The 10,461-nt window shown below is 51.1% G+C and overlaps 1 long non-coding RNA gene across 1 annotated transcript; it reads left to right on the forward strand.

The window, feature by feature from the left end:
* Positions 1–245: 245 nt before the first annotated feature.
* LOC111772740 (uncharacterized) lies at positions 246–3,823 on the forward strand. The gene is made up of 3 exons (XR_002806742.2): positions 246–433; positions 2,704–2,841; positions 3,576–3,823. It is a non-coding gene; the product is annotated as an uncharacterized lncRNA (long non-coding RNA).
* The last annotated feature ends 6,638 nt before the right edge of the window (positions 3,824–10,461 follow it).

Raw genomic sequence — 10,461 nt, forward strand, 5'->3', positions numbered from 1 at the left:
GTTTGTTTTGTCCCTTGGGCGTTATGGCATCAGCAGTGCCTGGTTCATGAACTAGGCATAAAGTAGGCTGTCCATAAACACCTGTGGAATGAAGGACCAAAACATCCCAGCCCTCAGGCAGCTTACGTTCTGGGGGATGGGGTTAGTGGTGGCAGAGTTTCAGAGGTATGTGAATGGATCACTGAATTGCCTTAGAATTCCAAATTCTGGAATCAGAAATCTTCTGGAATTGGAAGTGAGTCTAAGTCAGGGGGCAGAGTGATCACGTCACCGTGAGTGCCCAGGAGGGGCAGGTCTACAAGGTTCTGCAGAGACACATCTGGAGAAATGGCTGGAGGATATGACCTTTGAGTACAACAGCCCCGTCGGTTTGACCCTGAAGTGCCACAGTGCTCCCCGTCCGTCTGCAAAGTCGGCCCTTTCGTAGATCCTGGTACAAAATGGCATGAATTTGGCTCTTGCTAGGTCAAATGCCTCATTCAGTTGTCTTACCTAGAATGTCTCATTTAATTCTCCATGACGCCTTTGTGAGATAGGTGGGGAAAATCAGCTTTATCTTGCAGACTAAGAAACGGAAATTCAGTGAGATTAAATGACTTGCCCAAGGTCACAGAGGCAAGGCTTAAGCCATGTGTCCCCTGCCTGTCTCCTCCGGACTGACCCCGGACCCTGTTGTAGAGGAGACTCAAGTAGGTTTCCCGGCTTCACAGACTCAGGAAAGAAAGTGGACAGAGCCACGAACCTCCTCCTAGCGGGTTGACGTCAAGACAGTGGCTCTGCTAGGCTCTCTCTAAGCGACCTCGGGCAGGTCTCATGCTCTCGCAGGCCTCAGCCTTCTCCCCTGTAAAAGGAAGGGCTTGGGTTAAGACCCTAAGAGTCTTTCCAGCTTTGATGTAGGATTCTGTGGTGTCAAAAATGAGAGATTGTATTATTGTGGATTGAAAAATAATGATCTTTTATGCTCCACATGTAACTTTCTACTTCTCAGCTACCTGTTATACAGTGTTAACGCCGCCTCATATATCAGACACTGTTGTAATAAGTATGCAATTTGTGGCTGCAATTTCCATTTTATGGCAATATCTGACTTACACGAGGTGTTTTTAAAGTGTGTCACTTGTAATGTATGTGCCCGCCGAGAGCCTGCTCTTTCATAATGACTTTCCAGCGAGGTCAGAGAAAGTGTCCAAATTTAAGTAAACAAATAGCAGGCAAGTTTTAGCACTAAAGCCTCCTGCCCACCTGGGGAGGGACGCCGCATCCCCGAGGAGGACAGCGGCAACTCTCCCATATTCTGTCACAAAGAGCTTCTGGCTAGGTGGGTCAAGATTATAGAAACTTCTGACAGGTGCTCTCAAACGCTGATTGGGGAGGGAGGAGCTGTTCAGAAACCTCTGTATTCACTAGGTGAAGGAGCCATTATAGGTCAATTTGCCAAAAATCAGTTAACTGAGAATTAATTCATCAAATGCCCAGTTCATTGAGTGTCCAATTTGTTGACTGATCATTTTGATAAGATTTTTAAGGCAAATATTTGAAGGGCAGGCGCAGGTTGAGAAGCAGGGGCATCTAGAAAAAAAATCCTAACTTGGTAAATTTTTCTTTCTATTTATTAGTCTTGGAAGATTGATTGTTTTGCAAGTTAGCTTTTGACTAACTGACTTTTGGCAAATCAGTCTGTTTCTGAGGAGTCAGTCCAGTCAGTTGGAGGTCTGAAACTTTGACCTTTCAGTGCTGCTGCTGCAGATCTTAAGCCCACCTAGCCCATCCCTCTGCAGCCAGGCAGAGCATCCTTGAGCCAGCTCAACCCCTGGAAAAGAGAGAGCAGTAGATGGGAAGACAGCTTGTGATGTTGGATCTAATCCTCACCTTGCACACCCTGAGTGAAAAGGATTTTGAGGAATCTTTCTCCTTAAGTCTAGCAGGAATTTAGTGACCTTTGAAGCAGAGCCAAGCAGACACAAGCTTCTGGGAAACTTGATCCTCTTGCAAGCCTCTGAAGCCCTTTCCACCAGCCCTCAAACACCGTTGCTCCCATAGTACGCTGCTGGCATTTTTAGAAAACTTCCCATGCTAGTGCAATAGTGAGAAAGGCACCCCGAGGCCAGGAAAGACAAGGGAAGTGGGCTTGTCTTTGGAGAAAGCACCCGCTGACCCAGCTTCTCTTGGACACTCCGAGGTCCAGTTACACAGTTTACCACAGTTGGCTGCCCACCAGGACAAAGGCTGGCTGAGAAAAGGGCGGACGTCTGTCCCAGGGATTTGGCCACATGTTCAAAATCCTCCCAAAGTTCACTCATCTGGCTAGGACTTCTTGAGCTTTGCCCGGGTTGTGCAGCTTATCTTTGATGCACACTGGCCTCTGACGCCTACAGCTCAGGTCTGCAATGTCCAGCTACTCATTGCTACAGCCCCAGGCCCCCCACAGTGGCAGATTTGGTGGAGAGGCTCAGAAAACCTTCACAGATGGATGGTGGCCTTGAAAGGCACGCCAACAGCAGGGTGCCTCCTTCCCTCCCCTCACTACTGGCTACTTTGTCATAACTGAGGACTTTCTCAGATCAGTTCCAGGGTGTAGGGAATGACAAAGCACGATTTCTCATTCCTGTAATGTGGTCTATTTCCTGGTGGTGGTACTGCCCATCATGCCCTTGAATGTGCTATTCTGTTAGCCAAGAATGCCCTCTCCTCCTTGTCTGTTAGATTGTCTGAACTTATTCTATAACACCCAGCTCAAAGGTCACTTTCTCCGGAGAAAGCTTCCCAGGCGCACCAGGCTCGATGACTTGGAATTGTAACGGCGCAATATCAGTCTCCATACCGTAGAACCTTTCAAGACAGGTACTTCATCTTCGTTCTCATTTGTTCAGTCGCTTGTTCAGAGACAGCGTGATATAATGGTTAAGAGCACAAACCATAGACTCAGATATAGCCTGGGTTGGAAGTCTAGCTGTGCAACTTATTGGTTATGTAATTTACAGTGAGTGACTTAACCTCTTTAGACCATGCGTTTCTTATACGTAAGAACGAACATAGTGGTAGCATTGGTCTCCTAGGGTTGTTGGAAGAATGAAGTGCAAATGTTATTTACCATACCCCAAGCATTATGCTGATAACAGTAATTATTAGGATTATTTATTTATTCAACAAGCATTTATTGTACAAGTGTTGGGGGCCTAATACTGTCCTAGGCTGCCTCCAGGATATAACAATGGCTTGGTAAATGTTCACTAGATGAATAAAGATTGCACAAGTCATGGATTAGTTTCTAAGTCTGTGTATTAGTCAGGTACGCCGGTTTATGGTGTGTAACAAACACTCCCCCTCAGCCCCACTCCCACCAAATCTCAGTAGCTTAATTGAACAAAAATGTATTTATTGCTCCTATTATATGTTCAGTGTGGGCTGTCTGGGATGCTCTGCTCATCAGGGGGCAGTGAGCTGGGCTGACTGTGGTGACATCTCAACAGATGCTTTCACGATCTCTGTGGCAGAGGGAGGGGAATGGGGCACTGTCTCTAAAAGTTTCCACCTGAAAGTGGCACATGTCATCCTGCTCACATTTTATTAGCTAGAGCAAGTCACATGGTCCTGCACAACTTTAAATAGGAGGGAGAATTGCAAACGCAAGCCTACCCTGTGCCCAAAAGGAGGGGGACCAGAACGTCTGTGAATGTCCCTAGGACTATCAGAGGCCGAAAGCTGACGGCGCAGTCTGCTAATACGCGGTCACCTTTGGCTACGAAGAACCTCCACTTCAAGGTCAGATTCAGCAGCTACCCCCAGGCTTCTCGATGGTTTGGAATTAAATTTTGACACTAGGTCTTTTTGTCTCTTCTCATTTCCCCACTTGGTTATACTTTAAGCAGATAGGTGATCCTGTCAGCCTTAAGGAAACAACAGAAAGCAACAAATTTATGTAAAACATCCCACTCTCTAATTAAATCTCTCTGCCACTCCAAGATTTGGGCTTGGATGCTGATTTGCACTTAAAAAAAATCAAAACAGAAGCCCAAATTCAAGAAAACTTGCAAAATGCTTTCGCGTTGTTCTCCAGGACTGACGTGTAAACACAAAGAATGCTTTTATTTCCCCCACAACAAACACCTTTGTTTTTGTTGCTTGACGGCTTGGAACGGGATTCTGTTTCAAGATAATTGAAAGCAGCTTCTAAATGCAGACGCAGTGAAGCAGGCCAGGGGGAGATGTACGTGGAGGGGTGCGGGGGACAAACCTTAATCAGGCGGTTGTGGGTCTCTGGCCAGGCCTGCAGTACCTGTGGGCTCAGGCTGCGCCTCCAGAAGATCCATCGTCACAACCCTGCAGACCACCTCCCCCCGCCCCAAATCAAGTGAGGGTGTGTTAGTTGACTATTTCTGTAACAAATAACTCCCAAACTTAGCAATTTAAGTCAGCAAACACTTATTATTCCACCCAGCTTCTGAGGGTCAGGAGTCCAGGAGGGGCTTATTTGCGCGGTTCTGGCTGAGGCTTTCTCATGAGTTTGGGGTCAAGTTGTTAGCTGGGGCTGAGTGCTGAACTGGGGCTGGCGGATCCCTTTCCAAGCTCACGCACGTGTTGTTGGAGGCCTCAGGTCGTTGCTAGCTGTTAGCCAGAGGCCTCAGTTCCATGCCATGTGCTCCTCTCCATAGAGCCATTCGTGACATGGCTGCTGGCATCCCCAAGTGCTGTGACAGACAGAGAGACCAAGAGGGGAGTCCGTCTTTCATAAGCTATTCTTGGAAATGGCACTTCTCCTCTGCTCTCTTCCCCTGGTCACACAGACTGACTCTGGTAGAGTTTGGGAGGACAATACACAAGGATGTGAGCATCAGGAGGCGGGGAGCGCTGTGGTCCTTTCAGAGGCTGGTTATCGCATGAGAATAAACTTGAAGTGCCCACTACGGCCAAGAGCTGGGTGATTTATGTAGGTTATCGCAGTGCTTACAATAACCCGGCATGGTAGGTGCTGTTATAAAGCCCGTTTCCCAGATGAAGAAACTGAATTTCAGAGAGGTTAAGTAGCCAAATGCTATCTGGGCAGGAAGTGTCTGAGGCAGGGCACAAAACAAAATCTGTCTCATGCAAAACACTTCTGGGAGTTGCACGACTACGGGGTGGAGCAAGGATGGCCTAGCGTGGTCTTGAGAGTCGCCTTTGAAGTCAGCCTGACCTGGCCTCTACTCTAGACACTGCCACTCACGCACTGTGCGGCCGTGAGCAAGCTCCCGACCGCTCCCGCCTCTGTGTCCTCGCCTGTGGGACGGGGCAGGACGAGGCACCCTCTGCACGAGGCCGTGAGGGGATTAGATCCGGCGACCGATGTGCTGACTCAGCGCCGGGCACGGCAGGGGCTCCGTAAATGCTGATGCTCTGGTTGAGCCCCGGACCCTGCCCCTGGCTGGAGCCAATCCCTCTCCCCACTGGGCCTCAGCTTTTCTATCTGAGAAATGAAGACAGTAGGTTATCTGTCCCAGGTCACTTCCAATTCACAGTCCGTGAAACTTTTTTTTTTCCTGCTTTTATCTCCCCAACCACCGCCCCCCACCAACCCCGTACACAGTTGTATATCTTAGTTGCACGTCCTTCTAGTTGTGGGATGTGGGACGCCGCCTCAACGTGGCCTGACGAGCAGTGCCATGTCCGCGCCCAGGATCCAAACCCTGGGCCCTGCAGCTGAGCGTGTGAACTTAACCACTCGGCCACCGAGCCGGCCCCTGTGAAACTTTTTTAACATAACATTTATTTGAATCCTGGAGCTATGCTAAGTGGTGTGAAGCCAACGTATCCTCTAATTATTTCATACCGCACAGCTGAGATTTCCTTGATTGTAGCTGGAAATTAAACAAAATGGGCTGTAGCTTTCTCTTTGATATTCTTTACTCAGAGCGTGAGAAGGGGGCCCTAAGGTTTAGGGGAAAGCACGCTGGGCAGAGGACTCAGGGGTGAAACCCCAGCTTTGACTGATTGGCTGTGTGACCTCAGGGAAAGTTCTTGACTTCTCTGTTCTTATACTTGCTCATTTTTTCAGATGAGGACAAAAACTCCTGTGTTGGTTCTTTGGAGGGGTGCCTTATGTCGAATGACTTTGGGACACACGATACAAATGAAATGCCTTCTTAGAGATGAAGCTCCTACGCCCTTCCCTCTGTCATACATATTCCAGGGCCTTTGAGCACATGGGGCAGGAGGGCCGTGCCAATTAACTTCTCGAGAAAAATAGCGGTTTGAAAACTCGGAGGACCTTTCCACATCCTTCTCCCTAACGGAGCTCTCAGAGGGACAGGTACAGAGGTGCCGGAGCAGGCCACAAAACAACCTGGCATTTCTTTAACCTCTGGGGGCGGAAAGGCGGGCCGTCTTGGACAGACTAAATTTTGTCTGCTCAGTGAAAAGCAGAAACCAGCACCAAGGACAAGCAGAAGAAGGGGAGGGAAGGCAAATGAGGTGTGTGTGCGTGTGCGTGTGCGTGTGTGCTTTTTCCCTCCCTTGTGTTCATCCCTCCAGGGGAGGCGGTTTGGAGCCAGCTCTTTCTCCGGCCACTTTGACCTCTCCTCCTGCGTGGACGTCGCAGGTGCTGTTTCCAACCAGTGACCGCGGGTCGTCTCTGCTTCTCCAGCTACCCGTCAGCATTTTGGTATCCGTACCAGTGCCGTGGGTGTAGAATTATGACCCGTCACAGAGGAGAGAAGCCTGAGCCAGCCCGAACATGAGGCACTCTGTAGGACTGAGTTCGCAGCCGCCCCGCCCACCCCAGACCCCTAGTCCCAGAGTGCAGCAGACTCTTGGCTTCGACAGAGTCCCCCTGCCCCCATCTCCTTAGAGTTGAGTGTTTCTACTCCGCTTCTGATCTCATCCGGGGAGACGCTTGCTTTGTGTCTGAGGGAGGCTATGCCACACATGCACGCGGATACATTTGAACACTTTTCCTATCACTGCTCTATATTTCTCTCTTTGATTCAGAGGTTGGTTTGATGAGCCAAACACAGCCAGTGTCATCTTGACTGGGTATATGATTTCATGCCATTTTGAAAATCCTCTCATGGTATTTTTTTTTTTCGGTGAGAAAGATTGTTGCTGAGGTAACATCTGTGCCCATCTTCCTCTGTTTTGTATGTGGGACACCATCTCAGCGTGGCTTGATGAGTGGTGCAGTTCCACACCCAGGATCCGAACTGGTAAACCCTGGGCTGCCAAAGCGGAGTGCAAGAACTTAACCACTATGCCACCGGATTGGCCCCCCCTCACAATTTTTTAATTGAAGTTTTTATTGAGATAATTGTAGATTCCCATGCAGTCATAAGAAATAATACAGAGAGATTCTGGGCACACTCTATCCAGTTTCTCCCAATGATAAGCATTTTATACAACTATAGTATAACGTCACAACCAGGATATTGAATCTCTCTCAGTTTCTAAGAGAATTAAAAAAATTGTTCCTGGGGAAGTTGGAGGGGCAGGGTGCATGCTCCCCTCCCTTGGGCTTTGCCAGCACTGTACTTGCAGGCCTGGAGTCAGGACCCTGGACGCGAATCGGACCCAGCTCTGTCCTTGCAGCTCCTGGGTGGCCTCCCTGGGACCCAGCTTCCTCACCAGTAAGATGAGAGTTTGGGTGAGAAGGTCTTCAGCATTTCTTCCATTTCTACCGCTTTAAGATTTTATACATAGCCCGTGACAGCCCCTGGGGCCAGCCAGCCCCGGGCTTTATGAGCTGGATTTGCTCTCCCTCTGAGGCTGTGGAATCACGGAGTGGGAAGGCTCCATTTTGGACACCTTTTCTGTTATCTTCCCAGCGTCCACACTGCATTTCCTCAGTGACTCTTCCCAGCCCCCAGCCCCTGGATTCAGTGGGACAGACCCCCAGCCTGGGCTCGAGGGCTGGGCATATGACTGGCTCACTAGGTCTAATGAGACTTTCCATTCCTTTTCTGGGTTGGCTCAGGTTTGGGGGCATGACCCAAGCCATCCACTGAGAAGCCATCCAGGGACGTTTGTTAAAGTGACAGGGGCGCCGAGGGTTAGGATGCAGACCGGGGCTTCAGGCAGTCACCTGGCCACCTCGTTGGAAGAGCTTGGTCCGCGCTGGGTCGAAACAGAGGAAAGCAGAGCTGACAGATGAAAAGAGAGGGAGATGGACACCGGAGTCCAGAAATGTCAACTGATCGACGGGAGGTCACACGACTGTTCCCAGTGGCCCTTGGAGTAGGTGGAGCCTCACTGTATCCACTAAACTCAGGTAAGTAACAGTGATTTCATGCAAAAGGAACCATCTACTGACTTCCCGCATTTGGGTCTGCGGGCGGCTCTGCTGGGAGGCCGGATTGAGGGAAAGAGTTTGCAGCACCTGCAAACTTGGAATTAGTGGTGAACTGGAGGGGGTTTCACTGTCTGTGAAGATCTTGAAGGAGTTTACAGACATGATCTCATTTGTTCTCAGCTGTAATCGAGTGAAGTCACCTGATGCACAAGTGTTTTCCTCGTTCCCATGAGGAATCCAAGTTATGACGGGAGCTGGGCCTCCTCCCCCCACGCCCACAGCCCAGTACAATGTACATGAGCTCCTCCCCCCACGCCCACGGCCCAGTACAATGTACATGAGCTCCTCCCACCTTCCAGCCCTGCTTGGTGGCCCATCTTCTCTTCAGTCATTGTCCAGAGTGACTCACAGACCTCACCCCAGGCCATTTGTCAGTGAGACGATTCATCGAGAGGGAGACGATAACGTCTAACCAGCTGGTCCAGGCCTCATGAGCACCGAGTCTCGTAGAGTTCAGTAGGTAGAGTTCATGGCAAGGGGTTCTCTCACCTCCTGTTCCTCCCTCAGGGGTCTTCTGGAAAGTCTTGGTACTCATTGGGGCGGGAATGGTAACCTTAGGACAGAGGCTTTCCACTGGGGATGTGAGATAGGCTCACCTGGAGAAGCTGAAATCTGTCCATCCGTCCGTTTATCCATCATCTCTATTTATTTAGGTAGGTAATGCGAGCTTAAGGTAAAAAATTAAAACAGTGCTTCCTCATCTGTAACATAAGCATCATAATAATGTCCACCACAGAGAGTTATGATAACTAAATCAATTACTCCATGTAAAGTGCCTCGCGCATAGTAAGTGAAAATGTGATAGCTATTATTATTAACATAAATCTTATACTTCTACCCTCCAACCACCCACTTCCTTTCCCCTTATAGATTCCAGAGATCATCTACATATATAGATACGAGTATATAAACCCTCCCACCCCCAAGGTGGCATCACTTGAGCAACTTCTCAGAACTACAGAAATTTCTAGTGCTGGCCAGGGTTGGGAATCTCAGGCTTGGAAGCTGAGTGAGACTCTGGGGACTATCAGGAAGTTAGAGGTTGGAGCCACTAAGGTAAGAAGAAGTGACCACGTTTCCACAAGTGCCTAAGCTGGGAGGACTGCCTGGAAGAGGAATTAAATATGCTCAATATGGCTGTGAAAGTCACAATAACAGTAACAGATGGAATTGTGGGACATCGGCTGGAGCTTATGCTGTTACCTCAGAGCTCTGGGGAGAGCCGCAGGCTCAAGACGGTGGGCACTCAGAACTCCCAGAGCCCCGAGGGCCGCGAAGTGGCCAGCAGACCATTCCCCAGCGCCTCCTTAGGGGGCAGAAATGCTCTGGCGTTTTCACCGGGCGCTCCCCTCCCTGGTGCGAGGGGAGAGGTCTGAATCTGCAGGAGCTGTGAGTCATCAGCCTCTTGGGGGTGACGCTTCACTTTCTCTTCCCTCTTCCGTGGGGACGTCACCCTGCAACCCAGCGAGGGGCACCAGGCCGACTCCTATAGAGAAAGGAGGCGAGCGTCTCCCGCTCTGGGGGACACTGTCTGAGCTGAAAGACCTGTGGGCCCTTCTGGGCTGCCAGGGGAAGGGGAAGCTTGGACGGCCCGGCGGGGATCCGCCCCTCTGGGGGCGCGCAGCCGAGCAGGGGCAGCGCCGAGGCCCCGGGGGCCGGCGCGTCCTGGGTGTCCCCTGGGGGCCGGCGCGGCGCCCTCTCCGGTTCGCTGGGGGCCGCAGGGCCCGGCGCCGCGAGCTTTGACGGGGCCCAAAGGGTTTCCGCAGCCTCGGTGAGGGGAAGAGGGGGCCCCTCTCCCTGTTCAGCCCCCGAGGCGCTGGCGCGAAGAGGGGCGTGCGGCCGGGCCAGCGGCGCTACCCCGGCCCGTGCTCTGGCCACCCCTGCAGGCTGAGCAGCACGAGGGCGGTGCCAGCGCCGGGCCGCGCTCCCGCGGAGGAGCCCGCTTGGCAGGTGGCCGGGGAAGCGCTGTGACAAGGCGGGGACTGAGACAGCCACGGGAGGGGAGCCCGTCAAAGGCGCCCTACTTAGCGGGGTACTGCTGCGGGCCACGTGGCTCAGCCCCACCTCTGAGTTGTCCACTAAGGGTCAAGCTGGGTATCCATCCTGCAGCTCCCTCTGTCACCGACTGGGCGCTGCTCCCGGGT

This window comes from Equus caballus, chromosome 3, assembly GCF_041296265.1.
Source record: "Equus caballus isolate H_3958 breed thoroughbred chromosome 3, TB-T2T, whole genome shotgun sequence".
NCBI classification, from domain to species: domain Eukaryota; kingdom Metazoa; phylum Chordata; class Mammalia; order Perissodactyla; family Equidae; genus Equus; species Equus caballus.